At 60.1% G+C, this 27066-nt stretch overlaps 1 long non-coding RNA gene across 2 annotated transcripts; it reads left to right on the plus strand.

Annotated features, from left to right (window-relative positions):
- The first annotated feature begins 600 nt into the window (after positions 1–600).
- LOC144615055 (uncharacterized) lies at positions 601–26525 on the plus strand. 2 transcript variants are annotated; one of them, XR_013553412.2, is made up of 4 exons: positions 601–1063; positions 5522–5608; positions 6103–6223; positions 25512–26525. It is a non-coding gene; the product is annotated as an uncharacterized LOC144615055 (long non-coding RNA). The 2 variants fall into 2 exon arrangements; XR_013553411.2 differs by lacking the exon at positions 25512–26525 and adding an exon at positions 9152–10825 and having other exon boundaries at positions 604–1063.
- Positions 26526–27066: the final 541 nt, after the last annotated feature.

A 27066-nucleotide genomic window follows, 5' to 3' on the forward strand; every position in this document is an offset into this window, starting at 1 on the left:
CGCAGTCCAGCAGGGGTGGGGTGGAGCGGGCCCACAGGAGGGAGCCACACTCTGTCCAGCAGAGGTGGGGTGGAGTGGGCCCGCAGGAGGGAGCCACACGGGGTCTAGCAGGGGTGGGGTGGAGGGGGCCCGCAGGAGGGAGCCACACGGGGTCTAGCAGGGGTGGGGTGGAGGGGGCCCGCAGGAGGGAGCCACACGGGGTCTAGCAGGGGTGGGGTGGAGGGGGCCTACAGGAAGGAGCCACACTGTCCAGCAGGGGTGGGGTATAGGTCCGCAGGAGGGAGCCTCATGCAGTCCAGCAGGGGTGGGGTGGAGCGGGCCCGCAGGAGGGAGCCACACAGGTCTAGCAGGGGTGGGGTGGAGGGGGCCTACAGGAAGGAGCCACACTGTCCAGCAGGGGTGGGGTACAGGCCCACAGGAGGGAGCCTCATGCAGTCCAGCAGGGGTGGGGTGGAGCGGGCCCACAGGAGGGAGCCACACTCTGTCCAGCAGAGGTGGGGTGGAGTGGGCCCGCAGGAGGGAGCCACACGGGGTCTAGCAGGGGTGGGGTGGAGGGGGCCTACAGGAAGGAGCCACACTGTCCAGCAGGGGTGGGGTATAGGTCCGCAGGAGGGAGCCTCACGCAGTCCAGCAGGGGTGGGGTGGAGCGGGCCCGCAGGAGGGAGCCACACGGGGTCCAGGCCCAGGCCCTGCGCTGGCTGCTGCAGCCTGTGGGCCGTCTGTCCTCCCGACAGACAGAGAGGCCGGTCCGCCTGGGCCCGAGTTGCGGGTCGTCCGAGCCGCTGCTCTGAGCCCACGAGGCAGTTTCTCCCAGCAGGAGCCTGCGTCTTGCCTGCCCCTGGCCCAGTTCCCAAACTCCAGTGGTTTCTCCCGGCTCTGCCTTCCCACTCTTTCAACCCCCGTTGCTTCTGCTTCCTTGCATTCGACTGTGTCGCCGCCATAAAATAGACCAGGGCGGCCGGATCCCCGCGGCTCAGAACATGAGATTTCCTCCCCGGCGGTGGGAGGCCTGACGTCTGATTAGGAACGGAGCACAGGGCGTCAGCGCACCTGCAGCCTCGAGGTACCAGGAGGGACTGTGCTTCTGAGCCGGCGGGGTACTTCCGCCCCGGGAGGCGGACTCTGCAGTCCTGTGGGAGGGGTCCCGTTGTGGGCGGGGTGGGGGGAGGGCTCGTGGTCGTGGAGGGCTGAGCAGGGGAGTCCTGTCAAGGGGGCACTTTAGGACGACCCTCTGCCTGAGGCCGGTGCCGGAAGGAGCCGCCGTCCCGTCCTCTGGTCCTGATGGGGGAGAGGTCGGGACTGGCCTAGACGTTGTCCCCCAGCCAGTGTTGGGGTGTTAAGGCCTCCTGGCCCCCCCCGCTGGCCAGTGGAGATGCTGGCCAGGCCACAGGCAGCTCTTGCCAGGCCTTGGAGCCAGAAGACAGTGGTACGTTCAGGTGGGGAGGGCAGGGTGGCTGGGGGAGATGGGGAGAGAGGGGGGACCCCCAGGCTAGCCCCCGGGATGGGGTGCCTGAACCCCACCTGCCCGTCTCACTCCTTTCCTGGTGGGCTCCTCACTGCGGCTTCCACAGGGAACAGGGAGCAAGGAGACAGGGCGGGGTGGGGACCAGGCTGACAGCTGCGTGACTGTCCTGCCCACCCCCCGGCCCCCGCCCCGGCCGGGTGCCCACCCCCGTGTCTGCCGGACACTGGTGTCTGACTCTTCATCCCTTCAACCTGAGGGCTGGCGATGCCCGCTGGGGGCCAGGTGAGAGCCAGGAAGGGAAGCTGGGGAGGCCGCGAGCGACAAAAGCGTCTGCAGGCAGAGGACAGGGCCAGGGCCCGTTTCCCACCAGCGCCGAGGCCAAGGATGCAGAGCTGCAGGCGGGGTCGCTTCCGGGAGGGCCCTGGGTGCCCACACCTGCTCCAGCTAGGGCCACCGCGTAAAATACGGATGCCTTGTTGGACTGCACACGATCAGCGAACTGTCCTATTGTTTGATTTTTGGGACATACTTACACTAAACACATTCCTTGGTTACCTGAAATCCCAAATGTGAAATTCCTGTCATTTTACTTAAATCTGTGAGCCTGGCTCCTCCTCCTTTGGGATACCTGGAGGAGGATGGGGAGAGGGGCCTCGTCTCCCCTCGCCCACAAGGGGAGTGGGCAGGGCCTGGATTTCACGCATATTCCCCCGTAGCAATGATTCACAATAGGACCTCGAAATCTTTGTGGCCCAACAGCGACGGAATTTTCCATCTGCTTTGGCCGAGCCACTTCTCCCAGGTGCTTCCGGGAACCCAGTAGCTCTGGGTGTGTTTGTCTTTGCTTTTGGTCACTTGGCTTAACCACACGGTACGCTGGCTCCTTTGAATCCACTGGAACAGAGATGTCTTGCTACCTTGGGGTCGCAGGCCTAGGTGACCCCGACTCCTGGCACGCCTTTCTGTCTCCCCGCCTTGCCCCGCAGCCAGCCTGGGTGGGAGCCGCGTGCTGGCTCCGCGGTGGAGGTGCATCGTCCGCTGTGTGCCTGCGGGGATGTGGCTGCCCTCTCTGATCTCGTTCTTGAATCTGAGGGTTGGATTGGGCGATCACGGGGATTTGCCCCTTCCTGGTGCGTGGCGACATAGCAGTCACCAGCCATGCTCCGTGTTTGACCATGGCTCAGACCCAAGGCCGGCAAAGTTTTGCTTTGAGGAGCCAGATACCTCAGCCTTCGCCCTCGGAGGGTGGGCATACTTGAGTCAGACCACGTAGAGGCTTCAGAGTCTGCGTTAAGCTCTAAAAGTGTGTGGGGCTGTAGGTGGGGGAGGCCGATGGGGCAGAATGTCCGGCAGAAGGGCCTCGCCCCTCCCCACACGCCCCACCGGTCAGCGAGGACCACAGAGCAGGACAGAGTCTGGAGGACGGTAAGAGGAGCCCCTGGGTTCAAACCCAGTCCTCACGGGTTTCAACCGTCCCGTCGTGACGAGGGGTAAAGATTCTCCATCCCTTTTGGTGGCCAGTCTTCTCTATGCGTGGTTAAAGACCGCGTACGATTGCAACGCTAACGTGTGCCTCAGCGGATGAGAGATTCCTCGGTGAGTCCGTTTCTTCTGTGGTCATGCCCTGAGTGATAGGAACTCTTCACATGGCTAGAAATACACATTTGAAACAAGGATCCTAAATGGTTTCCCACTCACAGCGGAGCCCTGCGTAGACAGGGTGGGGGCAGCCCCCGTGGAATGGAGTGCCGGCCAGCCCGGGGGGGTGGACCCAGGGCACAGAGGGACTCCGGGAAAACCCCCTCACCCTCCAAAGGCAAAGGCTGCCCTTTCACTTGCAGGAGACTGGCCCTGTCTCCAGGGGTCCCCTCGGGGCCCCCGGGTCGAGCAAGCAGCCACCATGTCCCAGAGAAGGGAACAAAGCCACTGGCCCCAGGCTGGGTCTCTCCTGGCTGTCTTTACTGGCCAGGGGCCTTGTGACACCTGCAGCCTGTGTCCCCCCAAAGCAGCAGACGGAGATGAGAGGTCAGTCTCTGGGGCATCACAGCATGTCTTCAAGTCCCTGGGGTGCTTGGTGGTCATGCCGAGGTCCTTTCTACCCCCTGGGTCCCGAGCCCCTGGCTAATCGGAGTGAATGGTGTTGGCCAGACAGGCGGGAAGGGGCTGGTGGGGGGCCCCCGGCACAGCCCTCAGGGCCCCCAGCTCACGCCCCCCTGCAGAGGCCCCGGGGAGGTGTAGGACTCTCTTTGGGAGCAAGAAGCAGATGTCAGAGCTTCTGTTAATAACGGAAACCAGAGTTAACGACATCGAGGCAGAGACGCTTGGTCTCTGGATTGGCTTTGTCTCTGCATCGCGTGTCCGTGTGCGGGGACCCCGTGTATCGCGGGGAGCGGCCAGCAGTAGCTCCAATCCCTGCACCCCCCGCCTCAGGGATCAGGTGTGGATTTTCCCGCCATGCTCCCTGGCTGGTTGTCAGCCCTCCCTGGACCCTGCGGGACGTCCTTCACGGCGGCCAGAAGTGCTCAGTGAGCCTCTCTGCGGCCCCTCTCCAAGGCCCAGGGACCCCACACTCTCCCTCTCCCTCCTCTGTGGCAGCCCCCCCAGTGGCACGGGTCCCTGGGTGACCACAGGGAGGGGACCCACCCCCGCCAGACCCCGGCGGGTGCACAGAGGTCTGGAGTGACCGGTGGGATGTGCTTGATTCCCTGCTGTTCGCCATTTGTCAGGCGTCACCACCTCGGCTCTCAGCCTCCTGTCGCTTGGAGCCATGGCCTTGTCCTGCCTCCTCGGGCTGAGCCCCAGCCTAGGACGGAGGTCCCCCTGCCGCCTCGCCTCCTCCCTGGTCCCCCCGCTGGGCGGATGGATTCCTTGCCCCTGGGGTTTCGCTCCTCTGAACACGGTTTCTGAACACCTGCTGGGGGTGCAGCGAGGACGGAGACAGAGGAGTCTGGCAAAGTGGCCGCCCCAGAGCCCCTCCCGCCGACAGAGCCACGAGACAGAGCAGAGCCTCGCAGCCACCCGCCGAGTCTCTGGCTCCGTCTGCCTTGTCACACTTAGCCGCGTGTGCGTGCTGCCGCGTGGCTTCTCGTCTATAAAGCACCGAATGGAATGTCTTTTTATGGAACAGAATCTTGCATGGGACCCAACATACGGGAGATGTAAGTGAAGCTGCTCAGGGAAGTGGCACGGACAGGACTGGGCGCGGGCCGGCCTCTGTGCCTCAGTCTGCCCCCCACGATCCCTGAGGCAAACCCACAGGCTGAGACCCGGGGGAGTCTCCTGAGGCCAGAGGCCCTGTGATCCACCCTTGTCCCCGCCGTCCCGCGTGCAGCGGGCACCGAGTAGGTGCTCAGGGTGGTGGGTGCCCTGAAAATACAATTGGATGGAACGGGGTGGGGGGGGCTTCCCGAGGGGCTGGCACTGTTGCTGCCCTCGATCCAGGAAGGGGGCCCCAACCGAGAAGTCTGTGGGACGTGAACCTCATGGTTTCAGACCACGCTCCTTCCATGCCAACGGCCTCCAGCCTGGCCTGGGGCTCAGGTGGGTTTACTTGGGTCTCTACTGGGGGGCAGACCAGCGCCCTGAAGTGTGCGTCGGGGGACAGACCAGGGATGAGTGTGCCCCCCCCCACCCTGGCCAAGGGCAGCTGTTTGTGGGGAGGGGGACCGAGCTTGGACCCGCAGGTTGGGGCCCGTGCACCGGCCTGCGCAAAGCCCCTCACGGCGAGGATGGGTGTACGTCGGGGGGAAAGACAGGGCGGGAAGCTGCAGGCGGGGTCCCCTCCCCCCGTCCCCACGCCCCGTGTTCTTTGTTGGACTTCTGAAGAGCCTGGGCGTCGGGGGCCTTGAACTCAAGGGAAGCGTGTTCCTCTACCGCGTTCTGAGGTGTCCTTGTTGAGGCTGGAGAATAAAGGGAAGGAGCTTCACTTAGTGGCTTGTTGGAAAGTTGTGTCCCCACCCGCAGCGCTCCCTACTTGGGCACCTGGAGGGTGGGGCTTATCCTGGCCCCGCAGCGGGGAGGGCGGGCCTGACTCTGCCTCCGGGCTTCTCCCTCCAGACTGGGGACAGGATGACCCCCCCCCAGACCCCAAGGCGCCTTCGCTCACAGCTGGACCTCCCCCACTGTTCCCGGAAGCTTGCCCAGGTGAGGGGTCCACCCTGACTCGTGGGTGTAGACGGGTGAGCACGCTGGGCTGCCCTGGGAGGACCCCGGTGGGGCCGCACGGGGCCTGGACAGGGGTCACGACCCCCACTAGTCACGCTGTATCAGCCCCCGCACTGGTCAGCTCGGTCCCCCACAATGGATTCCACAGACTGAGGGCTCACACGGTGGGCATTTGTCTCTCGAGGCTCTGGAGGTGGGGGCGGGGGGGGCCCGTGATCAGGTGCATCCGGTTCCTGGTGAGGTCCCTTCCTGGTGTGCAGACGGCCACCTTCTTGCCACGTGCTCACGTGGTGGGGACAGAGGAAGCCAGCTGCCTGGTGGTCCCGTCCAGAGGGCCCCACCCTCACGACCTCATGTGACCCTGATGACCTCCTTCTCCAAACACCATCCCTTTGGGGGTCAGGGCGTCAACGTGGATCTGGAGGGACACCGTTTGGTCATGGCCGCCTCCTGCCCTCCCGCTTATCTTCCAGAGCATCTTTGGGCCACGGGAACCTGACCGGCCAGTGAAGCCTCCCCGAGTTTCCAAGCCTGAACTCTCGACACGGCCCTCTGGACTGTCGCGGCCGGCCCGGCTGCCCAGCGCAGGATGTGGTGAGTGCGGCGGGAGACGAGGTCCCGGCTCGCCGTGGGAAGCCTCTCCCGGGGTCAGGCTACGAAGACGGTCGCTTCCACCTGGCTGACCCCTCCCCGCCCTCCAGCGCCCTCCCCTGCGACAGAGCGTTGCTGGTTTCTTGTCTGGTTCCTCTTTCTCCTTCTGTGTAAGAAAGGACCCAGGGTTTTCCTTGAGGAGCCCTCCTAGCCGCTGCTAGCCTTGCGTTTAGGGGGACGTGCTCCCGAGGGAGAGCTGGAGGGTAGAGCCAATGCCCCGTGCCCCGTGATCGGGGCAGGTGTGGATGCGTGACCTGCGTGGACAGTTAGAGAGGCTCCCGGCTGCCCCTGGAGGGGGTCTGGGAAGCCGCGTGCTGAGCTGACGGGGGTCACATTGCCGCCACGTGGAGCCCGAGGAAGCAGCAGGTGAGCCGCCGAGCAGAGAGGGCGTGGAGGCACCGTTGGATCCCTGGATCCAGCAGTACCTGCATCCGGCCACCAGACCAACAGCACCTGGGTCTTTTTTATGTTTAAAAAAGTAGACTAATTTTTAGGGCATTTTCGGCTCACCGCAAGATTGGGGGGCAGGTACAGAAAGTTCCCGTGGGCCCCTGTCCCAGCAAGCACAGCCCCCCACTTTCAACATCCCCACCAGAGTGCACTTGACACATCGCTGTCCCCAAAGCCCACAGTTTATGTTACATGTCATCTTGCTGTCGTGCACCATTGCGGGTTTGGACAGATGTGCAATGACGTGTGTCCATTCTCGAGAGTCACATGGAGTAGTTTCACTGCCCTGAACCCTCTGTGCTGACTGTCCCTCCCGTCGCCCCGACCCCTGGCCCCCACTCGTCTTTTACCGTCTCCACGGTTTTGCCTTTTCCAGAATGTCACAGACTTGGAATCGTACCGCGCGTAGCCTCTTCGGACTGGCTTCTTTTACCTCGTAATATGCATCTAGGGTCCCTCCGGGTCTTTTCACGGCTCGACAGCCCGTTCCTACTTAGTGCCGACCCACATCCCGTTGTCTGGATGGACCGCAGGTTGTCCATTCACCTGCTGACGGACACCTCGGCTGTTCCAGGGTTTGGGGGCTCTGGGTGAAGCCGCTGTGAACACCCGTGTGCAGGTTGTTGTGTGGACATCATTTTCTTTTCTTTTTTTTTTTTTTAACATTTATTTATTTTGGAGACAGAGAGAGACAGAGCGTGAACGGGGGAGGGTCAGAGAGAGAGGGAGACACAGAATCTGAAACAGGCTCCAGGCTCTGAGCCGTCAGCCCAGAGCCCGACGCGGGGCTCGAACTCACGGACCGCGAGATCGTGACCTGAGCCGAAGTCAGACGCTTTACCGACTGAGCCACCCAGACGCCCCTGGACATCATTTTCAACTCCTTGGAGTAAATATCAGGCAACGTGACTGCCAGATCGGACGGAAAGAGAGCGTTTAGTGTGTGAGAAGCTTCCAAGCCGCCTCCCAGAGCACGTGCCGCTCTGTGTCCCCACGGGCCGGGGGCGAGCGGGCGGCTCCGTGTCCTCGCCAGCACGTGGTGTTGTCGGGACCCGGGAGCCCGGTCCTTCCCACAGGTGTGCGGTGGGCCCCTGTGACTGGTCTAATGTGCGCATCCCTGACACGTGCTGTTGGTGGCATTCACTGAGAACCTTCCAGGTTCAAGGTGCTTTACTGCGCTGACGTGGGTCCTTGAGGAAGTGCTATGCCCGCGGCCTGCGTCAGCAGTGCCATTAGAACTCGGGCTGCCGAGGTCCAGGGAGGGGAAGTGACTGGCCCAAGGTCAGGCAGCCAGTGAGCGGAGTGGGACCCACGGGTTCTGCGACCTGATTCTTCGAGAACTGCTGAGCCTGACGTCCTGGCCTCTCTCCAAGCAAGGACGGGTTCCTGGAGCCTTCAGAATGTGGAGAGCTCGCTGCCCCCCTCTCTCTCTCTAAGGGCCTCCGTGGCAAGGCTCCTGGCGGCGGCTGTCACGCGGGAGCTGGGGTCGGATGTCAGGAACACGTGCCGATTGCAGGGTCGTCCCCAGGTAGCAAGGGGTGGCCCCTCGCTGGTCCAGCAGCCCCTCGTTGTCGGCTTGGCAAAGTGGAGTGTGTGGGGGGCCTTCTGGTTCAGGCGTGCCGGACAGGAGGACAGGATTTCTGAGACCCTACATGCCCCAAAGAAAGCTAAGTCAAAGCAGCCAGCTCACTGCCCCTTCCAGATCCTAGCAGAGCGCGAGGAGGAAAGTGCCAGAATGCTATTATATGCTAACAGGTGATGCTCTACGGACAGTGTTCCCAGCTGGCCCGCTTGGGGCACAGCCGCGGCACCGTGGCTTGTGTGACTGTTCTGTGGTCCCCCCGTCCTGTCCCCCGGGGAGAGGGTCAGAGCCGCCCTGGCCCTTGGTGTGATGCTGTGGAGGGGGCATCCGAGGGGCAGTTGGAGGCAAACCGGCTGGGACAGGGCTGGGGCAGATGAGGCATGGGGACGTGCGGCCAGAAGCACCCAGATTAAGTGGTTTGGGGCAGGAAACTTCCCAGGTGACATTTCTCTCCTAAACGCCCACCGAAAAAACCCTGGTCCTGAGCAAAAGCATTAGGACGGCCGTGGAAGGGGGCCAGGACATTCAGGGGCCGTGGGTGCCGTTCATCCTTGCTGTCGGGAGATCGTGTCCACCGGAGACACTGGGGGCGCGAGCCCTGCCGCTCCCTCCTGCCTGTGACACCAGCGTAGGTCCAAGGGCCCTCTCTGGGGAGCGTCTTACTGCCGTGCAGTGAGGGGCTCTTAAGGAGCCTTTGCACCTCATGTCCCCAGCAGCCTTTGGAGAAAACAGGTGCCCCCAGCGACCCCTGCCCGGCCCTGCAGGGGCCAGGCCATTGTCTCCACCTGGAGGAACCTGGAAGGGCCAGGGTCCTTGTAGCCCCGGCCTCTCTTCTGCAGGAGCCGCTTCCCCGGGAAGAGCTAGAGGACGTGCGGGGACAGCCGACGACCGACGATCCCCGCTCAGGCCCGGCCCTGCTTTTCTCTGCGTCACCTTGAGTCACTGACTCATTCTTTGAGCCCAAGATGTCCTCCTCTGCAAAGTGGGGGTGCAGGTAGCCTGGAAGGGGAGGGCCTGGCAGACTCAGGCCGCGTGAGGCTCCGTTCATGGTCGGGGGCGGCAGGCGGGTGCAGGTGGCCCACGGCTGGTCTGGGAGAAGCTCCCAAGGCCTGAGAAGAATCCCCAGAGCTCCTTGTGGTGAAGGTCTGGGTGGACTTGGCTTCTCCCTGAGTCTCTCTGATAAAGGCCGGTCAGAGGGGACCAGGGGTCTGGCCCCGGCGCCCAGAAGTCTGACCATCCCCACACCAATGATGTGCCACCAGTGGCCAGAAAGGCTGATTTGGGGGTCCCTGCATGGCCCTCCAGACGTGGTGCTCCTCCCCGCCAGACCCCTGCAGGGATGGGGCAAAGTGAGTCCTGCTGGTGGCCCTGGGACCGACCCGGGTGGAGATTTGGGGCTGCCCTCTGGGGCCCTTGTAGTCCAGCCGGGCTAGCAGGGGGCTCCCCGCACACCCCCTGTGCCCCAGAGTGTCTCCGGTCTTCTCACCTTCCTTCTTCGTCCTTCAAAACCCTGCGCCTCAAAAACCTGTGGCCTGATCGAACCAAACTAGAAGACACAGGCTCCAGGCTCAGCGCTGACCTTGGGCAGGACAGTGGACCCACTGAGTATACAGAGTCTTTCTGAGCAACGGGCCAGGCGGGGGCCGCAGGCACGTGGGGTCCCCGATGGGGTGGAAGGGCTCTCAGTGGGGCCACGGATATGGGGGGGAGGGGAGTCCTGGGGGAGGGGCTGAGGTCTTTCCATCTGGGACTTTGCAGCTTGAGCACTGCCTGGCCCAGCCCCGCCACCGGCTGCTGAAGAGCACTAGAACGTTCCACCCCAGCCAAGGCCGAACGCTCCACCCCTTCTGGCTGGGCCCCTGGATGGGGTCCCTGCTGGCCATTTGACCCTGTGTGACCTTGGGCGTGGCCCCCGGTTTTCTCCACGTGTGACACAGCCACCTCCACCTGCAATCGGAGATTGTCAGGGGCGTTAGGCTAGATGTGGATGCAACTATCTGGCTCAGACCTGTGCCTGGTGACCCCTCAAAGCCTGTCTGCGGCACCCAAAGATCAGCCCTGTGTCCACAGCAGTGACTTGGCCGGCCCACCCGGCGAAGGGCCCCCAGGCCGCCCTGTCTGGTGTCCACAACCGCCTGGATGCCTGTGGTCAGCCTGCTTCCCTCCCTCTTCCAGCTCTGGCCACACTGCCCCTTCGCGCCTCAGTTTCCCTTCTGTCTCCTGCTCTCCCTGTCCCCCAGAGCCCACAGTGGGCCGGTCCGGGCGCCGCCCTCCGGAAGGGGTGTGTCTGCTGCCCACGGCCACACGAGTGCCCACCCCTTCTGGAAAGCAAGTTCTCGGGCGAGAAGAGGAGAGATCAGATATTAATTCAATTTAGTTCAGGTTCTAATTGTCTGGAGAAACTTCTGATGCACTAACATTAATTTATTTCCACTTAAGGCCAGTTACGCTAATTCGAATCCATTTTAAGTATTAAAATCCTGATATTGTGATTCAGATAATAAAGCCGATTGAGGGAGCCGGGGGAGGCCAGAACAGGGTGTATACTCCACCCTCCCTGCCCCTGCCCTGTGCCCTTGACCTTGGCCGGGGGAGGTCACAGTCTCACCTCCCTCCTCCCTGCACGTGAGCATCGCAAGCCACCACATGACAGGCAGCCGGGACCACGCTGTCTCCACTGCCGGCCGGGTTGACTTCTGGGGTGCCCACCCCTCATCGCTGCGTGGCCTCGGTGCTCATGTCCTGGCCCTGGGTGGGCTCATAAGGGGTCCTGCCAAGGTCTGTTTGGAGGGCCACTGGTGAGGGACTGGTGTGGGCCCTCTGATCACATCTGGGTCTTGGGCGCGGCCTGGGGGAGGACGAGGTGCTGGTGCCTGCCCAGAGGAAGTCTTCCCATGGGAGGGGTCTATAAAGGGGCTGCGAGGGCTCCCCCAGCAAGGACGCTGCCTCTCGGTCCGTCGCTGCCGGGTCCCACCAGCCAGCATGTGGGGACCCCCCGCCAGAGGGCTTTGCGCACAGCTGTTCCCTGGACCTCTGTCTGGCGCATTGCCACACTTCCGCAGCCTGGACTGGATCCAGTCCCCCGGCTGGGGCTGCTCCCTTGGGCAACTGATGCTGTCGGCCCTCCAGGCAGGCCAGGGCTTCCTCCTCCCTTTGACCTGCTGTCTCCTCCCCCTGAGCTGGCCGCCATGTCTTCCAGGAGCTTTGGTGCCTGGGGTCACCTCCCAGTCCGCATGGCAGCCTTAGGGACATTGCTTCCCAGCTGGGGGACTCAGGAGCTTCCCAGCATGAGCTGGGCACTGGCCCTGCTCAGGGATGGGTCTGCTGACTTCCTTGGTCCCAAGGGCTTTCTCGGGGGCCTCCTACTTGCCAGATGCGTCTCCACCTGGCTCCAGCTGCCTGTCCCAGAGTCCACGCGGTTGTAAGAGCCTTGGTGACAGCTCCCAGGGTGCTGGCCTGATGCTTCGGTGTTCCTGAGACCGGGAGCAGATCCTGATGAAGGACGCTCTTTCTGCCTGTGGTGGGGCGAGCCACTGTGCTGTCCTTCATGTGTCCAGGGGGCCTGGCACCCCTCCTGTGCCTTTATGGCACCGTGCCTCCCATGAGGTCCTGGGTCTTGATCTCAGTGCCTGGACCCCACAGAGGGCTGACTTGGGTCCCTGGTGTCCCAGCACCTGCAAGTTCATGGCCCTGACCTTCTGTGCAGCACAATCTCCCAGTGTCAGGGAAGGAGGTGTCAAGCAGGCTCTGGTTCCAAGGGCCGGGGCCAGCCTGTCGTCCCTCCATCCACCTCCTTTGTCCGGGCCCAGAATGCCGGCCCGGGGCTGTTGGGGGCCTGAGTCTCATGTAGGCTGAGCCTCTTCCCTCTGGGTGGGCGAGGCTGATGGTGGGAGTCAGCACCCAGAGGCGGGGGCATGGGTGTGGCAGGAGGTAAGCCCTACCCAGCCCTGGGGGGACCATCGGAGGCATAAACCTATGCTGGTGGAGACCGAAGAGTGGCCGGCGGGCAGACAAGTCCTGCTGAAGGCACTGGCCCTTGTGAGCTGTGTGGCTCTGGGTGAGCCGGCCACTTCTCTGGGCCTCGGGGCCTCATTTGTCAAGGTGGGCCGAGGGAGGGGCTGCTCCTCGAGTGGGCAGGGCTCCAGGGCCCTCGACACTGAACTGCGCCCACCAGCAGGAGGGTGCTCCTCCGGGGCGCGGCCGGGCTGGATGCTCTTGCTCAGACTGTATCCTGGGCAGGCTGAGTTGTCAGTGTGGGGGCGACGGGAGCGGTGCCCCCCATTTGCCAGGGCAGTGACTCATCAGGTGTTGCCAGCATGAGTCATCGGGGAGGCGAGGAGTGGGTTCCAGGCTCCAGGACGTGGGCCCAGAGCAAGGCTGACTGATAGCACATCCTGCAGGCCCCAGTTTCCCGCTCTGCAGGGGCGATGCGTGGACTCTGTCCCCACCTCCCTTTGCTACTGACCCTCTCCCCTCGTCAGTGCCTTCCCCTCCCCTCCCCTCACCGGGCTGCTCTGGGCAATCCTGGGCTGGGGACACCATCTGGTCTTAGCAACCCATTGCACAGATGGACAGACTGAGGTCCAGGGACGGGAGCAGTGCAGACTGAATGAGGACCCAGGGCGCCACACATAGGTCACCCACATGCACCACACTGGGAGGATCACACAGGTTGGCCTGTCTGCTCCTTACCATCCTGTTGGGTGAGAGCAGAGTCCAAGCTGTCTTATTTTTACCTACAACCTGGGGTGTGGGGAGAAGAAGACGTCCAGGACTTGTGCCACCACCTTGGCAGGTGAAATCCTGGTGTGGTACTTGACAAGTGCTGATCATGGGCTCTGGACAGAGAGACATGAGAGGGGATGGGGTGGGGTGGTGAGAGCGTCACCACACTTAAGAACCACTTGGCTCCCTCTTACTTTCTCCTTCCTCCCAACCCTGCTTTCCTACGTGTGTAATGGGCAGAGTCAAACAAGTTGTGGGGTCTTTTCCAGTTAGAAGCGTGTAACAGTCTAGGTGAGTCAGAACCAGGAACACATAGGTGCATATTCAGCCAGTGTTCTTGGATAGATGGGCCTGAGAGACGATGGGCAGGTGGATGGATGGACAAATGGATGGATGGATGGATAGGTGGATGGATGGATGGATAGTGGATGGATGGATGGAAGGATGGATGGATGGATGGATGGATGGACAGGTGGATGGATGGATGGATAGGTGGATGGATGGACAGATAGGTGGATGGATGGATGGATAGGTGGATGGATGGACAGACAGGTGGATGGATGGACAGACAGGTGGATGGATGGATGGATGGATGGATGGATGGATGGACAGGTGGATGGATGGACAGACAGGTGGATGGATGGACAGACAGGTGGATGGATGGATGGATAGGTGGATGGGTGGACAGACAGGTGGATGGATGGATGGATGGACAGGTGGATGGATGGATGGATAGGTGGATGGATGGACAGACAGGTGGATGAATGGATGGATAGGTGGATGGATGAACAGGTGGATGGATGGATGGATAGGTGGATGGATGAACAGGTGGATGGATGGATGGATGGATGGATGGATGGATGGTGGACAGACAGGTGGATGGATGGATGGTTGGATGGATGGATGGATGGATGGACAGGTGGATGGATGGATAGGTGGATGGATGGATGGACAGGTGTATGAATGGAGAGACAACTATGTGTTTGGGTGTGAGTGGGTGGGAGATGGGTGGGTGGGTATATGGGTGGATGAAAAGGTATATGGATAGATAGATGGGTAGAAGTTTGGGAGGATGAATGGGTGGATGGACAGATGAATGTATAGGAGGATGGATGGATTTGTGAGTGGGCAGGTGGATGGATACATGGACGGGTTGAAGGATAGCTGGATGGACAAGTTGGTGGGGGACTAGATGGGTGGTCTTGTGGGAGGATGGGTGCGTGGGTGGGTTAATGGACAGATTGTAGGTGGATAGATGAGTGGGTGGGAGGTTGGATGGAGGGAGGGAGGGAGGAATGCATACATGTGTGGGTGCACGGAGGGGAGGATGACTGGATGAACGGATTTTGGGTGAATGGACAGATGATGTCTGTGGCTTTTGCAGTGCTGAAACTTTAGGCTTCCTCTCCTACTAATAGCTAAATATTTGGTGGGTCAAATGCATGGCAGAACTGCAGACTGGCAGGTAGAAGCCTTGGGCTTAATTTTCACCCTGTCACTGTGTGACCTTGGGCAAGTCACCCACCCTGTCTGATCTTCAGTTCCCTGTCTGCAAAATGAAGGGGTTGGGGTCATCAGCCCCTAGGGTTCCTTGCGTTGGCAGAATTCTAGGCGTGTTCCTGCCCCCTCCGCCCCTCCTCCCACCCTGCCTCCGGGGCAGACTCCCATTTCCTTCTCCCTCCTGCACACCCCAGACTTGGGGCCTTCTCCGGGGCGGTGGCTCAGCAGGCCTGTGGTGAAGGCCTGCCAGGTGGCCCTGCTGTGAAGCCTTCTGGAGTGGGGCTGTCCGTGCCAGCTCCCCCGCCAGGTTTGGACAGGTGCCCGGCCCCGTTTTGAGGTTGTCACTTAAGTGCTGCAGGAGGCTGTCTGTCGACATGACCTTTTCGGCTGAGGACACAGCCCCCTCCGGGGCCCCAGACAACCACCATCTGGCAGTGGTGGTCAGTCATGGCTAATACGAATGTTATTATTCTGATTTTGGTAAAATTGAAGTGTCAACACTCCCCCGGATGCACGACAGGAGGCTTCTCTCGCCCTGGCACCTGCCTTTTCTCCCCACCGCCCGCCGTCATTCCATCAATCACGAGGAGGCTGCCCAAACCGCACGGTGTCAGCGGGACGCGTTAGGGGAAACGCTGACACCGCCTCCGTGATCCGTGCCGTGGCCGCGGGGCTCCGGGCACCTGCACTGCTGTGCTTGGAGCAGACCTGAGTCCTCAGTGTTAATGGCTTGGGTTTAGGGGCTGCTGGCTGGGACCTCTTCCCCAGCTCTGCTTCTTGCAAGTTGGGTCACTTTGGGCCTCAGTGTTCCCCTGTGTAAAATGGGGACAGTATTGCTCCTTCCAAGGTGGTCGTGAGGGTAAAAAGAAGGGAAGTTGGGTAAGGGCAAGAATTGCACCTGCTGTGGTCCTATCCATGATGAGGCCCATGTCACCTCCTCCCAGCCTGTATGGATCTGCTGGGGCAGTGCACGTGGATCCCACCAGCCGGGTCCCTGTGCCCCTGGCCCTCTAGCCTGCTTGGAGCCCAGGGCACAGTGTGGACAGTCACAGGCTCGGAGACCCGCGTGTCTGTTGGGAGAGGTCATGGGCCAGGAGACCAAGGCTCACCCTGGCTGAGTCCCAGGGACCCGGGGCCTTAATTTCCTGTTTGATAAGCAGGCGTGGGAGGGCTTGCGTTACCAAGGTTTCTCAGGTCCCTTGAGCCCCAGGGCTCCTGGGCCTCCAACAGGGGGGAGGCTGCTCGTGAGCACCTGCCCGGTGCCTGACTTTGCACCAGCCACAGTGTTGTCTGAGCAGCCACAGCCCTGCTGTGGTCCCCCTGGAGGTGTGCGGGTAGGGGGCCCTGTGGACTCCCGGCACAGATGCCTTTCATCACTTTATACTTAGGACAAAGTGCTGGGGGACGATGGGTCGGCTGAGACCCGCGGTGGGAAGTGAGGACTCCTGGGTGCTGGTCCCTGCTGGTAAGCCAGGAAGCAGGGGTGCAGGAGAGGGAGACTCTCAAGTCCTGAAGGGGGCCCGGCAGTGGTGGCGGCTACAGGGGGACATCCCTCACTGTCTCTCCTCTTGGGGAATGCTGGATGTGAGTCTCCTCCGAAGGGCCATAGCTGAGCCTTGTCGGAGGCCCCAGGACCCCCCACCCCTGTGCCCCTTCCTCCCTGTGGGACGCTGGCCTGAGGGAGGCCTGGATCTGGCCTGACCACCCTTCCTGGGCCTCCACTGGGTCTATAATAAAAGGGGAGTGGTCCAGGCCACTGGAGGCTGTCAGGCCCTGGGGAGCAGACCCCCGGCCTGGTGTTGGGACGAGTCTTGTTCCCGAGCAGCAGACTTGACTGTGACATGCAGGTTTAGAGGTTTGTGGGGATCAGAGAGCCGGCTGGGGCAGGGTGGGGTGCTGGGAGGGAGCCAGGAGTCCCCCAGGGGCCTGGCTGCTGTGGAAGACACGTCCACTCCTTCTTGCCTTCCTGTCCCTGGAAAAGCAACCCCACAAGCCTGTGCGTCAGGGATGGATTAATGCTTTTGCTTTTATCACTTTTTTTCCCCCTGGAGAAATGTGATAAACAAGCCGGGACTTGCAACAGTTCAAGGAGGGAACTGCCATTGCCCGGGTGGGTGTTCACGTGCCAGCATGCAGCCCAGGTGGGCTGCATGGAGGAGGAAACAAGGACAGGAAGCACAATGGCGAGGAGACGCAGGTCTTGGCACAACCTTCAGAGCGTCCGAGGCTCGGTCTCTTTCCAGGTGACCCTGCTGAGGCCCGGGGAGGAGCAGGCCTTGCCCCCGGAGACCCCCTACCTCAGCCCAGGTGTCTCTTGTGGTGTGTGGGCAGATGGTCTTGCCACTGTGGCCTCTCTTAACTGGCTCGCGGGGTCCTAGGGGGACTCTGCACCCTCTCTGGGCCTTGGGCCTGACCTGAAGTGCCCCCAGCCTGTGAAGGGAACTGCTGGGCCTCACCAGGCACCCCCTCTCCAGCTGTGGGCCTGGCTGGCCCGGTTGTAGGGTTGACCCCGTGCCGGCGGCCTGGCTCCCGGACAGCCTCTGGGTGGCAGTGGTGGTCTGGCTAGCTCCCTGTGGTGGCTCTGCCTTGGGCCGTGGGGCGGGGGCTGTTTCTGGAGGTGGATGCCTGCCGACCGAGGGGGTGGCCGGGGGGGACGTGGGGGCAAAGGGAGGCGTCTCTCCGTCTGCCCTAGGTCCTCGCACCAGGGGCCCCACACGCCCCATCCCGTGACCTGCTCTGTCCACGGCGACTCTGCGCTTGGCCCTCTGCCCCCCACCGAGCTGGGCGGGCACCCACGCCCTTGTCCTCGCGTGCTTCCTCCTGTCCCCGGCACCGAGCGTGGCCACTGGTATACATAAGCAGTCCTTCAAGAGCCAGGGAATCTTGGAGACTATTCCTTGACATCTGTGTTGTGTGTGCCTGCAGCCTTGGCTTGAATGCCTGCCACAATGGGGGGCTCACCACCTTTTGCTCCACGGAGCCCACTCCACACAGGGGCAGTCCTGCCCCATTTACTGAACAAAGTGGCTACAGGAGATCATGCCCACCCCCTCCCCGGAGGACTGGGCGAGGCGGCCTGTGACGGTGAAGGCACACACCTTCCCCTTTTTCCTTGCTCTCCATTGTGAGAATTCCCCCAAAGACCAAACCAAAAACTCCCCAGCAGGCCTTGCCTCTCTCTTCTGGCACCAGCCCTGTGTGGACAGTGACCCGCCCTGGCTCGCGGGGCTTACAGTCTGGCAAAGGGAGACACCTGCTCACGCGTACACATTGTGGGGACACTGCAGCTGTCGAGTGGGCCCCGCCGGGGAGCCCAGGGTATGGGGGCGGGAAGGGCGGACTTTCCATGGGGAGGTCAGGGCAGGCCTCATGGAGAGTGACTGTTACGGGAAGGGGTCCTCGGGAGACATGAGGGCAGAATGTCACAGGTGCCTGGAACAGCATGGGCGAAGGCCCTGGGGCACAAAGGAAGTGAGAGGCTTAAGAACCAGAAGCTTTCCTTCATGGCTGGAACTCCGAGCATGTGAGCTGACAGCACGGGGCCCAAGGGCATGTTCAGGACGTTGGGCTTTGGGCTGAGCTCGCGGGAAGCCACTGTGGGGGTCAGGCGTTGCTGGGTCTGCCCAGAGTCCCCCTTTCTCTTGGGGACCTGCCCCACGCTGGACTGTGGCTCTGCTGGATGTTTTCATTCGTGACAGTGCTGCGGGTTTGGCCACTGGGGACCTTCAGGGACACTGGCCGGTAGAGGGAGGGAAATGCCTGGTACTTCTCGCTGCGGGTTTGCTGCCCTGGTGGGGTCTCCGCTGACTCCAGCGCCTGCCCGATGCCCCCACCAAGGCCCGGTGCCTGTGGGCAGCCCCACCGTGTGGTGTGGTCTGCACCCGTGGTCTGAGAGCCCCACCTACCCGATCCTGCTTGGCGAGGTGGCCTTTCCCGCTGTTGCTGATTTCGGGGCAGTCACCAGGCCCCCCAGCTGGTGGTCAGCTTCTGGGCTCTTCCAGCCCCCGTGTGAACACTTCTCGGCATTAGGGTCCTTCCATTGGAAAAAGTGTTTTCTGTGTCCCGACTGGGCCCCGTCTGGTGCCCCCTTTTGTCTTAGGCGGGTTCGGGTTAGGTTCATATCACCTGCAGCCAGAGGCACCCTGACTTCTGTGCCTACGGGGGGGTTGTGACGAGGGTGGACAGAGGTCAGCCACCTGGAGTAAAGTTTCTGGGGGACACACGGCATGGTTGGGATGCCGGGAGACAAGGCACTTCCTGCCTCCCAGGCCTCGTCATGGAAACCTAAAACTAAGGGTCCAGCACAGGGGCTCACAGGGCAGCACGCGGCATGGTGCGGTCAGACGCTGCAGCCTGTCCTGGGTGCGAGGTAAGCCCACAGCCAGCCGGGGTGGGGTGGTGTGCTGCGGTGAGCCCTTAGCTGCCGTGCAGGGCAGGTTCCACATTTGTCCCTTTATGTGCCTTTTAGGTTACGTGCAAACCCCAGCCTCCCGTCCTCTGCCGCCCCTCACCGTGGCTCTTGGGGCGGGGCGTACAGGTTTAAGTAGGAGAGCCTCGAGGCTCATCTTGGGATCCGGAAATGGGCTGTGGGAGGGACGGGAGGTGTCTTCCTGTCTCTCTCCTGCCACGGGCCGAAACATGCTGAAACTGGGCAGCTTAAATGGCAGGAACTTATTATTTCTCAGGCTTCTTGTCTCAGCTGGGTTTTCTTCTGCTCCCTGTGGGGTGGGCATTGGTCAGCTGGGAGCTCGGCTTGGGCCGGGATGCCCAGATGGCCTCACCCATGAGTGTGGGGCCTTGGTGGTGACAATCAGGCCGGCAGCTCGGGTGACCTCTCTCCACGTGGCTGTCCTTGGACAATGGTCGTGGCACTTCCCTGCCTGGTGCTGGCTGCCGGGAGGATGGCGGTGGGCATCACCATCCCCCTGAAGCCTGGGCTCTGGAACTCACACAGCATCACCCCTGCCACGTTCTGTGGGTCAGAGTGAGTCTCAGTCAACCCAGACTCGAGGGGTGGGGAAGCGGACCCCTCCTCTTAATGGAAGTGGCTGCAAAGTACTGTGGCCATGATTCCCCAGCCTCCCATGGGGCTGGAGAGACAAAAACTGGCAGTGACCAGGGGGAGGAGGCCCCAGAAACTGCCAGCTCCTGGCATGGCTTTGGCATGGCACGAAGGTGTCTGTGAGGTGCTCACAGCCAGTGGGGGTGCTGTTAGGGGCAGGGGACGGTGACACAGGGATTTCACTGGCATTCTCATGCATTTGCTCATTGGATACATATTTTTGAGGCCCCTACCGTGGGCCAGAGCCTAAGGAATAAGAGACACAGCCCCTGCCTTTGTATAGCCAGTGTTCTGGTTGATGGGAAGGAGCACAGACCCACATGTGCCATCCTGAGTGTTCAAGGAAGCAGCAGGGTCTGAGACAGGAGCACCAGACAGGGTGGTTTGGGAGGGCTGCCTGGAAGAGGAGGTAAGGACGCAGAGACTTAAAAGAGGGTACAGGGCCAGTGCCCTATGAAGCACGCAGGGAAAATTATTCTGGGCAGGGGAACAGCATGTGGGGAGGCTCTGAGGTGCCAGACGCAGAGGAGTTTGCTGGAGAGAGATAGTGAGAACAGGGGCCGGGTGCTGCTCAGAGGTCATCACAGCTCCCCGGTCACATTTGGAAACGTTTCCAGAAACGAGTTTGTGTACATTGGAGTTGTTTCTGTGGAGCCGAGTCCAGGCAATCAGCTTGTTTCTCTGGGGACAGGGCGTTGTCTGGCCTCCAGCTGAGGTGGGCAGAGCTTGCCCCCACCTGTGTAGGGAGGTGGTGGTGATGCTCTGTTGGAGCGCAGGGCCAGGGTCCCCTGGCAGCCGCCAGGACTGCTGTGGGGGTGGGGGAGTTGGGGGGGGGCACGTCCCCACACCCTGCCTGGGCTCCAGCAGGGACTCAGGTGGGGGTTGCTCTGTGGCTGCAGGCTGGGAGGGCCTGGAAGGATGGCCAGGCAGCGGCGTGTCTGGGTGAGGGCGCACAGTCAGCAGGCCCCCGTTTCCCCGGTGTGCGGGCCACATATCCAGCAGCACATTGGAGTTTCCCGGGCACCGTGTCACCAGGGCGGGGCCGCGTGGCCGCAGCAGACCGGAATCTCCCCAGGTGTGTCTGTCTCTGCCGTGGGACCGGGTTTCTCCTGAGGGCGGCTCCTGTCCTCACCACACATCAGAGGTGTCTGAAGGGAAGGCCGCACCTCTACTCTAAAGTTTTGGCCGTGTTGGGGGCTGGGACCATCTCATCTCTATCCATCCCGGAGATTTGATGCTGTGTCTGGAATAAGCCCCCCACACCCACTGCCTCGCCCCCCCCCTTTTTTTAACCTTTCCATTTTCTGTGAGCAAATCTGCCTCCTGCTGCTGGTCTCTTGGTTCGATTAGAGCAGTCACTTCTAAGCTTGAAAAATCCAAGTTGAGGGAGGAAGAAAAAAAAGAGAGAGAGAGAGATGAAAACTCCCTGGCACGGCCGTCCTGATGGAAGATTCCCTTATCTCCTGGCAGCAGTCTCTGCGTCTGTGTGTGCTTAATAACCCAGCAGATCTTGTCTTTGCAGAAGAACACACAGCCTTTCAGGCCGGCAAAGCCCTTGGCGGTGGGACTTTTCTGCCGCACGGCCACCCCTTTCTTCCTCAGGCTGCAGCCCCAGAGCCATGTGGCTGGCGTGGGCAGAGGCAGGACCTCGTTCACCGATGGCCCACTCATGGCCAGGCACTGTTCTAGACACTGAGCATGCCCGACGCATGCAGGGCTCCCGGCAGCTCTGTGGGGCTGGCCTAACAGACCCATTTTACAGATGGGGAAGCAGGCCAGACAGAGGGTGGGAAGCAGTATCCAAGATGGCCTCTTTCAAAGGATGGGGACCCAGAGTCAGAAGGCCTGGGTTAGGTCTTCACTTTTCTCTGGACTCAGTTTCTCCACCTATAGGGTGATGAGCAGGTAGGATTAGATCATCTCCGCGATTCAGGGGGTCCAGTCTGAGCACGCAGAGAGGAGCCAGGGTGCCAGGTCCTGCATTTCATGGGAGTGGCTCCGGAAGGAGTGGCTCCAGATCGAAGTGGCAGGGTGGAGCGTGCATCTGGCACCTGCTGCCGGAGTGAGCTGTGTTGGTGTCCTGCTCACTTAGGCAAGGTGCTGAGTCTCTCTGAGGCTCACCTTCCTCGTCCGTAAAGTGGGGACAAGAAGACGGTCGTGTGACTTTGCCAGGGCCAGCAGAGACGGGGTGTCAGTGCCCGGGAACGGGACTCCTACCCCTCGCTCCGCTGTAGCTAGGGCTCAGCCAAGAATGACACCCTTGCAACTTTGACTCGCTTTCTCTTTGGGAGACTGCTTTGTGTGCTGTAACACAGAGCACGCAATGGTCCTCTGTGCACCCATCCCCTCGCCTGGCCATCACCTGAGCCTGGGGACCTGGACCTGAAGTACGGCGGGTGAGAGATGGCCTGGAGGAGACTTGCAGGGGTGAAGCCCAGACTGGAAGGCAGCCCAGGAAGGTGGGCCGGCAAGGTGCGGTTTCTAGCACAAAACTGAGAGCAAGGAAGGGGACTTCATTTGGCCTGAGCCTCTGGAGAGCTGTGGGGAAGGGCGTGGGCATGGCTCTTCTGTCCTTAGGGGCCACGGGACCTGACCACATGCACGTTGTGCAGACACAGAGTTGAGGAAGGGGAAGATGCCCCGTCTTAGGTCCGAGGGGCAGCATGTCCTGGGAGGGCTGGGAGAGCAGATGCCTGTCAGCACCAAGGACAGCGGCACCTCCAGGATGCTCTCTCTGTTGCCGGGCAGTAAGTAAGTCACCATAAATTCACCAGTGCTGACTTCTGGAACGTTCAGCCCAGCTCCCAGGACCCTCCAGGCCGGTGCAGGAGGGACACAGCTGGAGAAGAACAACTGGTGGTGACGGGGTTGTGGCGGGCGGGAAGCGCAGGATCCCACGGGAGACGAGACAGGAAAGGAACTGTCCCCAGAGACCTGAGGTCTCTCCCATCGAGGGTTAACCCCCTCAGCAAGAGTGTGTCTCATCCTCCTCCTTTGGAGCAGCTGGATGGCCACCTACCAGGTGATTCACTCTGGGTGGCTACTGGGCCAGGAGGCCACCAGAACTGCGTCAAGCACGTCCGCCAGCGTAGATAACTAAGTCGCTCGTGGTAGAGACGGGGGAATGGTGCCAGCCTTCCTGGAGGTGGAAAACGTCTGCATTTCTGTCTAATTTGTAATAAGAGGAGAAAAGATGACAAGTCATGTGGTCTCAATCCTCAGCCTCAGTGGAGGCCCAAGGGCTCCCCTCTTTCTGTGGGCCACCTCTGTTCTGCGGACAGAGTGCCAGTGAGGTGACACTCTTGGGCCCACGGGCAAGGACTTTGTTCATTCCCATTGAACTGATGCTGACCGAGTGTGGTGTGGGGGCCCACAGGCTTGGATGCCCAAACTGCCCAGGCTTCCTCAGGCTGCAACCCCAGGCCACCCAGAGTGAGAGGAAGGGGAGGCGAGGAGGGTGAGCAGGGAAGCTGCGGGTCCCCCACAAAAGTCACCTCCAGGAAAGAGGCCTCAGCATGCATCAGAGCTGGTGCCACAGGAGGAAGGTGCACAAAGGCATCCACCAGCTCCCTCCTACCCTACCTCTCGCTGGCCTAATGCCCCCAAGATGCCACCCTACCCTTCAGGGCAGCTTCTGGGGAAGATTCCAGAGCCCCCAGTGAGGCTTTGTGGATGAAGGATGGGGGAGCTGATGATGGAGTGGGGTGGGTTCCCCTGTGATAGGTGATGGTGGCTGTGCCACAGCCTGGACCTTGCCCAGGCCAAGCAAAGATGGGCTTAGAGGGTGGGGGTGGGGGAGTGCGCTGGGCAGGGGCTCAGAGCCCAGGGCAGGTGGGGTGCATGAATCAGGGAGCCAAAGAGGCTGGGTCCAGCCTAGCCCCAACAGCAGGAAGCCTGTGTGAGCAGTGGGGCTTGGCAGAGGAGGGGACCCTCGGCCCAGCTGGAGGGAGGAACAAGGGAGCTTCCTGGAGGTGGTGGTGTCTTCTAGCTTTTTCTGGACTCACTTTCTGTCTGATGGTGGGAGGTTAGTGGGCCCAGGACTGCAAGTCTCACTAGGAGTGCCAGGAAAGCCTCAACTGCAGCCTGTCCTTCGTGGCCCAGATGTGGGAGAGCAGGGAGTCTGGGAAGGTGCCAGGCAATCTGCCCCACAGGTGGAGGACACATTAGGACAGGAGGCTGGCTTCTGAGCTCGCAAGACTAGCCCGGTTCCCAGGGGGTGGAAATCCTCCAGCTTTCAGGGGGCTTTTCCAGTCTGCCTGACCCCCGTGCCCTCTCCCGCTTCCTCTGCAGTTGGCCTGAGTGTTCCGGAGTTTTCCTAACGTTGCTGTCTACTGACTTGTGGCTCTGTGTGAGGTCCTGAGCATTTCACATCCTGTGCCCCACCCCCTCACCCTCACAGATGCCCCCAAAGCTGGGTTGTCTCCTTCACTGTCGGAACGGGGAGCAGGATGCTGAGAGAGTAGCGTGTCTGGCTGGCCAGCTAATCCCACTGCTGGTGTCACTCTGGCACCTCCCCTTGACCCAGACAATCCCACTGGATGTCCCTCCAATGCCTCCCCGTGATCCCTCCTTTAAAAATAATTATGAATTAGTGTAGATAGTGTTATAATAGCTATAATCATCATGGAAAATGACCCTAGACTACAGTCGAGAACACCGTGTGATAAACCGTGCCCGCAGCCACCAGATCCTGGATCGCCTGGGCCGGGACCCCCCACCACGCTGCTTGACTATTTAGAGGCAAATCCCAGACTTCATCTTGTTTTATCCCTGCCTGGTTCAATATGTGCCTGTAAAACCAAAGATTCTTAAAAAAAAAAGCAAGCGCACAACTGTGACATCATTATCACCCCTAAATAGCAACAACTACTTAATATTAGATATCCAATAGGGTCCGCATGTCCTTGTCTCAGGGCTCTCTCTCTCTCTTTTTTTTGTAAAATTTTTTTTTAATGTTTATTTTTGACAGAGAGAGAGAGAGAGAGATAGAGCATGAGCGGGGGAGGGGCAGAGAGAGAGGGAGACACAGAATGCGAAGTGGGCTCCAGGCACCGAGCTGTCAGCACAGAGCCCAATGCAGGACTCGAACCCACGAACCATGAGATCATGACCTGAGCCGAAGTCAGATGCTCAACCGACTGAGACACCCAGGCGCCCCATCTTCTCTCTCTTTTCTGCAGGAACTTTCTGGCTGTGGTGTGTCCACATCCTGCAGGGTCCAGGAGGGGGACCACTGCGCGGGGGCCCTGGGACCTGGTGGCTGGGGTGACCAATACCCACATCCGTTGATTCACTGGGCTTGGCAAGATGGCGGCACATTTCATTCCTTCCCACGAAGAAAAGTTTTACTGAAAGTAGCAAGAGGCTCACCTCCCCCTCTTCACTTAGGTTCTCCGCGGTGCTCAGTGCCAGCATCCTGCACGGTCCTTCCGGATCTTTCCCTAGGCATACGCAAGCATGATGCACGTAGACACCCAAGTCTACTCTTTCCTTTACAGAACAAATTGGATCATATTCGATGCATTGATCTGTAGCGTGCTACATTCACTCAAAGCTATAAATTATGGACATTTTCCGTGTCACTACACAGAGAGTACTCATTTTTTATCTACAAACATTTCAGAGTGTGTCTCTGAAAGATGCCGGCGTTTAAACACGTCCAACCATGACGTCATTCTCCCACCTGAAAGAAAGAACCATAATTCCTTAATGTTATTCAATGTCCAGAGTTCAAATTTCCCTGATTACACCATAAAGGTTTGTTAATGATTTTTTATTAAAATTATTTCAAGATAAGGTCCACACACAGAAGCAATGGTTCTCCTGGATCTCTCAGTTTATAGATGACCCTCCCTCCCTCCTTCTCTCTCTCTTCCTCTCTCTTTTCTTGGTATTTTGTTTGTTGAAACCAGATCTTCTGTCCTTCAGAGCCTCCCTGCCTGGCCTCTGCTGCCATCCGTGGTGAAATTGTTCCCGTTTGCTGACCTGACCCGCGTCCTGCAAACTGTGGCCAGTGCCCGGGCGTCCGTCTGTCCGTCAGGAGGAATGTAGCACCCGCCTGTCTCCTCTGCGGTGTTCTCTGCCAAGGTCATTTATTGCCCACATCCCAGCAGTTCATTAGGGAATGACAGAACGTGGTGACAGATTCCTGTCATCCCGTCTGCACTTCTTGGCCGGAACGCTCCCCCCACCCCGCCCAAAGAAGCATCTACTCGTCAACTGTTGGGCCCTGGGACGTGCAGTTTGAGCGGAGGGACAGTCAGGGGACACGCTCGAGTCTGTGCCTTTATTTACTAGTTTTCAAAATAATGACCTGGTTTTCCCACTTCCTCCAGTGACTGCCAGAGAGCTTCCCCAGCCGTTGTGAACTCAGGAATTTGGATGCATTTTATATGTTTCCATTGGCCGCAGGTATAAGCTGTATTAACACTTAAATTGCCCTGTCTTTGGCTTGTGGGAACCTCTTCAACCAGATCGCCGAGCCTTTCCGCATGACGGGGAATCTCTGGCCTCTTCCTTGCCATCGGTCTACAGTTGTCCAGCCTCCCTGCCCGGCCCCGGCAGCGGCCTGCCCTCTGAGGGTCCCTGTGTCCTTTGGATGGGAAATGGCACTGGTGCTGGGGGGTGGAAAGCTCTCTGCACTTGGACTGGCCTTTGTCTCGGGGGCTTTCGTTAGACAGGCTGGGAAGTTCTCTTTTTAAAGATACAAACAAGTTGTCAAATGTGGGCTTACACGGCTTTATTTAATTTCCTGACTTTGCATATGTGTCTCCTTTTTCTCACACTGACAACTTGGTTCCTAAGCACAAAATAATTATGTGTTTATTTTGTCTTTATATAAATGTGGCTTTAGAATAACACTGCCAATATTATTAGTAACAGTGTGATCGCCGAGAGTCATTAGAGACCTCTCTTTCTGCGATCCGTTCTGTTCCTTAGGGTACAGCCCTCGGGAGAGTACAATAAAGTCACTGTTTGAAACTCACTTCAGATGACTCTTTTCCATATTGTTATGCTACCGATTCGATATACGGTGAGGTTCATTGGTTTTGTTTTGCTTTTAATTTTTAGAGATTGTTTTTTGGGAAATTTAATTTTGTTGTATAATTACCCAGAACGTAGGCGGGATGTATTTAGGACAATTTCAGTCTTCATCCCAGCCCCTCCCCGGTTTCTATTTCCTTCTTTAGGTACAGATTTCTTCTCCTAGGGCTTTTGCTCCAAACTTCCACTGTTTCCCAAATATATGCAAATGAGTGTGCATTCACACCCCCCCTGGTAAAGGCAGACCCCCCTCCCCGCCTGCCTCCGCACACTTTCTCACCCTGGTTCCCCTCTGACAGCACGTGCTGGTGCTCAGTCCACATCCTGAGGGTAGGCGTGGCCACACCCTCTGCCCCCGCCCCCCATCGCCAGGTAGTGGGTTTGGGGGATCAACAGGGGGATGGATGGAGGCTGTTATAGAGG

Source organism: Panthera onca, chromosome F2, assembly GCF_046562875.1.
Source record: "Panthera onca isolate mPanOnc1 chromosome F2, mPanOnc1 haplotype 2, whole genome shotgun sequence".
Classification (NCBI taxonomy): domain Eukaryota; kingdom Metazoa; phylum Chordata; class Mammalia; order Carnivora; family Felidae; genus Panthera; species Panthera onca.